This window comes from Vicugna pacos, chromosome 27 (genome assembly GCF_048564905.1).
Source record: "Vicugna pacos chromosome 27, VicPac4, whole genome shotgun sequence".
Classification (NCBI taxonomy): domain Eukaryota; kingdom Metazoa; phylum Chordata; class Mammalia; order Artiodactyla; family Camelidae; genus Vicugna; species Vicugna pacos.
This window is the reverse complement of record NC_133013.1, coordinates 20,173,995-20,181,034: the sequence shown is the minus strand read 5'-3', so window position 1 is coordinate 20,181,034 and position 7,040 is coordinate 20,173,995.

The window sequence follows — 7,040 nt, the reverse complement described above, 5'->3', positions numbered from 1 at the left end:
TGGTCACTTTGAATATGGAACATTCAGCAAGCACTGAGGTGACTGGGAAAAGGGCTGGCTGACCTCCTCAGATCATGTCTTCTTGTCTAGTTAATTATTTTATGGTAGATGCCCTTTGATGAACACTTACATGGGCCACAAATATCCTTACACTCTGTGCTTTTTCAAAGAGTTTCATCTTCACATTTCTTCCCTAGATCTCCTTTTCATTGAGTTCCAATCTTATTCTTTCCAAGTCCCTGGTCAACTGGCCAACTCTTTAACCTCTGCCTATGGTTGAATATAGATTCTCACATCTAATTATTTCACATTGAATGAGTTGTCAACAAAACGGACCACATGAAGTTCTACTAGGTAAGAGAATTTTTCCTTAATAATGTCTTTCTTGAATATTTCTAATTAAGGTTATAGTGCTACAGTGGTTTGCTTCCTGTTGGTGCCACTGTCTTGTGAAGAATCATTAGATCTGAATTTTTCTTCCTCAGCTGATTGATAATAAGGAGTTCACCAACAAAGTATAGGCATAAATAGGAGGAGAAGAAGCAGTGAGGTAGGAATAGGCATCATATGAGTCTGAGCCAACTGCACACATGATTTATTTATGCCTTCAGGATTTGCTTAATTGTGATCTCTATTATACAATTTCTGTTTAATTATGAATTGCTGCTGTGTGTACTCAGCTTTATGGCTTAATGAGCCAGATCATTCCTAGTCTATGATGAGGACTCAGATTATATAGCCACTTGATGTCCCATGGTTAAGCATTCTAGCTCTACCAGAACCTGGGAGGAGCTGGGTCTCAACTGGAGAATGGGGTGTGACTTTGCTCCTAAGTCCTAGAGACATGTCCTGTTCTTCTCCTTTAGGGCTTTCCGGAGGCCCCATTCACTTTGTGCCGTAGACCTTTCAAATACATCTGGGTCATGGGACCCAAGCGCCAAAGCAGCCTGCACTGCAGCTTAGACCTGCCGCAGAGCTTTTTCTCATTGGAGGCCCCCTCAAAACTGACAGGGTACTCTATAAATGAGAGGGAACACACTCAGATGTAGCATGTATTTCCTTCAAGAGGTAAGCATTTTTGCTTCTTTTTTAATGGTAGGCATGCAAGATAGAGTAATGTGTCAATTCCTTTAGAAGGGATATCCCAACAGGGTTTAGATCCATGGAGGTCCAAAAACTTTTGTCTGGTTAACTCTTGAAATTTTGTAGCCATTGTCTCCCACCTTCTAGCACACATGTATCTTAATAAGGCATAGAAGCTACCTGCAACTTCCTGCTCATCAGAACCAGTTATCGTTATATCATCAATGTAGTGGGCTATTTTGATGTTCTGTCGGATGTCAAGACAACCAAGATTTCTGCTGATTAGATCATAGTGGAAAACAGGAGGGCTGACATGGCCCTGGGGCAAGTGAAGTGTACCATTATCTCTGCTAGACAAAAGCAAACTGCTTCAGGAGACCCTGTAAACTGACGTAGAGAAAAAAAATCATTTGCTACGTCTACAGCTGTGTACTAAGATTTGCTCCAGGAAAGACATTACATCTTCAAAAGTAACTGCAGTTGGCACCTTCACCTCATTAAGGATAATCAACTGTCGTTCTCCAGGCTCCAACCACCTTCTGTGCAGGCCAAACAGCAAAGGTAAATGGATATGCAATAGAATCAACATCCTTCACAGATATAGAAAACAGCTTATGGTTACCAGAAGGGAAAGGGGATGGGGAGGAATAAATTGGGATTTGCAGATACTAATTACTATATATAAAATAGATAAACAACAAAGTCCTACTGTATAGCACAGGGAACTATATTCAATATTTTCTAATGGCCTATAGTGAAAAAGAACATGAAAAGGAATATATATATATAAACTGAATCACTATGCTATATACACCAGAAATTAACACAACATTGTAAATCGACTATGCTTCAATGAGAAAAAAAAACAGAATCAACATCTTTGTATCTTTTAAGTCTTTGATGGTGGCACTGACCTCTGAAATTCCTCCAGGTATGCTTTTGGTTTGTATCCTGCTGGGGGAAGAAAGTTCAAAAGTCTTCTACTTGGCTCTTCCTATCGTAATAGTCCTCACTCAGTAGATCAGCGAAACAGTGTAGGGATTCTTGCAATTGCTAAATATGTCTATTTCCATTATACATTCAGGAACTATGGAAATAACCCAGTTTATTTTTCTAATCTCAGAATGTATTAATGAATAAAAACCCAACTCATGGATCTAAAATAAAATGACTCTGAAAGGCTGAAAGACAAACTATGAGCATAGCCATAGCAGGCAAATGAAAACATAAAAAATATAGCCCTTAGTACCTAGGACCTCATAATCCAGAAATACCTTTACCCACTAAAAAGAATCAGGGCTTCTTGGAGTAATGACTGATTCCATATCTGGGGCAAGAAAATTAAAATGTGAAGTTATGAAACAGGTGACTCTGAATGCTGATTATGATATTGGATGATATTAGGGAATTATTGTCAATTTTTAAAAGGATGATAATGGTATTGTAGTTCTTTTCAAAGAGTCTTTAACTTTTAGAAATATACATTGAAATGTTTACAGATAAAATGATAGAATATCAGGATTTGCCTCAAAATAGTCCAGATTTGGCGAAGTATTAAAAATACAAACAAGATTGGCCACTGGTTGATAATTGTTGGAATTGGATAATGGATATGATGGAGGTTCATTATACAATTTTTTTTAATACTTTTCACGTTTGAAAATTTCCATAATCAAAAACTTTGAAGATTTAGCAAAAACAATTATGCAAGGTAATAATTTAAAATTGAGTAAGGCTAAATTAAATGAAAGAGTATTTACAAAACAAAGAGAGAGACTTTATAATGTTAAAGGGAACAATCGACAATGAAGTTACAGCAGTCATGAATCTTCTTGCAATAAATAAAATTCATAAGACAAAAACTTCAGAAAATGATAAGAAGAAATTGGCAAAAATGTAATAGCAGTAAGAGACTATAATTTATTTCTCTGAGCACCTGACAGATACAATAGACAAAAAGTAAGTAGGCCTATAAAGGCTCTGAATTGTATAATCAATAAGGTTGAATTCTATACCTGAGCATAGTGAATACTCTTCTCAAGTACCAAAACAACATTTATAAAAATCAATCTTTTGTAAGGCCATAAAGAAAACCTACATAAATTCCAAAAAGCAGGATAAAAATCAGACCCCATTCTGTTTTAATAATGCAACAAAACTAGAAACTAATAACAAAATAGGATCCAAAACACTCTTGGGCATTGCCAGTGGGAATGTCAAGTAGTACAGTCCCTTTGCAGTATAGTTTGGCAGTTTCTTAATAAGTTAAGGATACATCTATCATATGGCCCAAACATATGACTCTTAGGTACCTACAAAAGAAAAAGAAAGCACATGTCTACATGAAGACTTGTGCACAAATATTCATAGCAGCTTTACTTGTACTAGCCAAGTCCTGGAAACCACCCTAAAGTCCTTCAGCCCCTGAACAGATAGATAAACAAGGTGTGGTCTATTCATATAATGTAGTGGCGCCCAACAATGAAAAAAAAACGAACTATGGGTACATGGAACCACATAGATAACTCTCAAAATAATTATGCTGAGTAAAAGAAGCCAGACCAAAAGAAAAAAAAAAGAGTACAGGTTGCTTGATTCCATTTTTATGAAATTCTAGGAAAAGCGAACTAATCTATAGTGACAGGAAGCAGATGAGTGGTCGCTTGGGGCAGAGATGATTACAAAGAGGCACCAAGTAACTTTGGGGGGGTTATGGATATAATCATCATCTTGACTGCATTGATGCTTTCATGATTATGTACATTTGTCAACACTTATCAAGTTGTACACTATAAAGACGTGCAGTTTATTGTGTATCGATTATACTTCAATTTTTTTTAAATACTAGGAATAAACTTAATAAGAAATATATAGAACCTAATGAAGAAAATCTTCAAAGTCTACCAGAAAACATAAAAAGATGTGAGCCAGTGGAAAGACAGACTTTACTCTTCCATAGGGAAGCTCAGTTTTATAAATTTGGTGCAATAAAAATACCAAGGGTTATTGATTCACTAAATTATTTGAATTTGAAAAATGATCCCAAAAATTATTCTAGAAAAGTGAAAGACAGGAAACTATGCAGGATATCCAGAAATAGAAGAGTAACACTGGCACAGGAGTAGACAAATCAATGGAAGAGGATGGAGAGTCCAGAAATAAACCCCAAAATAGACAGGCGTCTGGGATATGATAAGGATGGTATTTCAGATCAGTGGAGAGGATGATTTAATAACTGAAAGTGTATAATGACCTCACTATTGTGAAGTGGGGTTGTATTTCTCTCACTTTCTCTATCTCCACTGCCCTCCCCTCCCCAAATTCTACAATAATCAAAAGTCTTAATGTAAATGAAACCATCAAAATACTAAAACAAACATAGATAAATGTTTTTATAACTATGGAATGAGAAAAGCTTTTAGTATTTGAAGCAAAATATAAAAGACATAATGGGAAAGACTAGTCAATTAAAACCACAATAAAAATTTTAAACTTCTGTAATAAAAAAAATCAAAAGAGTAAATTATAAACTATGGAAAACATATGCAGTACATATGACCAACAAAGGCTGATTTTCTTGGTCAGCCATGTATATATCAGTAAGATAATGATAAACAACCCAATAAAAATAAATGAATACATGAACAATTCAAAGGAAAAAGAAAATAAGCAGCCATTATGCAGGTAAAAGGGTGCCATATCTTACTACGATTAAAGCAAATGTGAATTAAAGCATTGCTTGAGTTATCTATTGCTGTAGAACAAATCACCCTAAAGCTTATGACTCAAACAACAATCAAGATGAATCATCTCTGTAGTTTTTGTAGATGGGAATTCAGAAGTGACTAAGCTGGGTAGTTTTAGCTTGGGTTCTTTCATGAGGTTGCAGTCAAGATGTTCACTAGGGCAGCAGTCATCTGAAGGCGTGGATGCTGCCGGAGGATCCTTTTCCAAGGCAGCTTATTCACGTGACTGGAAAATTTGCGCTGACTTTTGGTCAAAGGTTGCCCTGGGGCTGTCCCCCCAAGATAGGCGTTTCCACAATGCTGTTTGAGTGTCCTCAAAACATGGTGACTGACTTCCACAAGGCAAGCAATCCAAGAGAGAAAAGCCGAAGTTACAGTGACTGTTAGGACCTGGTCTTGGCAGTCATACATATCACTTCCACCATACTCTGTTGGTCACACAGCGTCAGCTTGAAGGGCATGTAGTCTGTGCAGTCACACAGCACATACATTCAGAGGAGCCATGCACTTGGTTCAAAGCTCTGATGTTGCCATATTGATATTCTTAATAATTTTATTTTTGGACTTTTGTAAGTGAAATCAGTAGGAACCATGGAGTACACACGTGAGCAGGGAAGCTACATGCAGTATGTGTGTCCACAGCTATTCCTTACCACCCCTTCATACGCAGCATTATCAGTGCACAGAAAAGCTTCTCTGCATCACTTTCCCCGCATCCTCAAAACCAAAGGTGACTGTGTTAAAACACAATGAAAGTTTGTGGGTGGCTCTGCTGCCAGTGTGGATTATCAACACCAGCTGGGAGTCTGGAGAAGTTCTGAGTGGGAGAAGTGCTTAGGTAAGAGAAAAGAAAAATTAACATGTCAAATCCTTCTCTGATAGCTTGAGTACAATACATTTTTGCATAACAAAATATCTTCTCCCCCATAGGACTGAGTTTCTTTTTTTCCTTTCTTTGTATTCCAATTCTTCATTCTGGTGTGAATTAGAAAGGTTTCGGCCAACAGTTGAATAGGGTGGCTGAAGAATATGTTGCAATACTAAATTAAAACTAAACTAAAATTAATGCTAAATTAAAACTACATATATATATATATATATATAACACATATTTTTATGCACTATATGGTATTATGTAGCATATGGTATATCTAGATAAATGAGATAAACAATACTGACTCTTTACCTTGGTGTTAAGTGAACATTTTATACTTGAATAGCAAATGCTTTTATTTTCATGAAAAAATTTTGTAAAGTTTAAAGTTAAAATCTTGTAAAGTTAAAGTTAAAATTAAAACATTTTGGTTTTATATAAATTATATACATAATGTCAAAAATTGTCAAGAGCTATTTTTCCAAAGATATACAAATGGCCAACAGATACATGAAAAGTGATCAATATCACTAATCATCAGGGAAATGTATATCAAGTCACAATCAGCTATCACCTCACACCTGTTACAATGGCTATTATTAAAAAGACAAGAGGAAACAAGTACTAGTAACAATGTAGGGAAAAGGAAACCCTGTGCCCTGTTGGTGGGAATATAAATTGGTGCAGCCACTAGGGAAAACAGTATGACGGACCCTCAAAATAGTACTACCATATGATCCAGCAATCCCATTTCTGGGTATTATATCTAAAGGATTTAAAGTCACTCTCTTGAAGAGATATTGCCACTCATGTGTTCACTGTAGCATTATTCACAATACCCAAGATATGGAAACAACCTAAGTTTCTATCCATTAACAGATGAATGAATAAAGAATATGTGGTGTTGGCGGGGGCTGGGGGTGGGTGTGTGGTCGACTGAAAAAAAAATGTGCAATGTAAGTTGTGAGTTAAGTTTGCTGAGGACTATAGCCTGGGAGATCTGAAAAAGTGGGAGGAGGCTAGTTTGTATATGATTTGGGGCGAGGGGTGCTGGGGAATACATGGAGTCAAGTATGCATCTTTAAAAGATTGCCACTAGTCAGAAAGACCAAATTAATGATGATAATTCTTTTCTATGTATGGGAAGATGTGAAAAGCTAGGTTCGTTACAATTCTTCCTAAGATAATCTAACTATCTAAGGGTCCTGCTTGTCCAAAGCACTGAGCAGCCTGCTGTCGTCTTTAATTTCCTCTGTCTGAAGCACAGAGTGCTTCATTCTGTTGTCACCTTAATTTCTTCTGTCTGAAGCACAGAATGCACTGTCAGTTAGCAACTA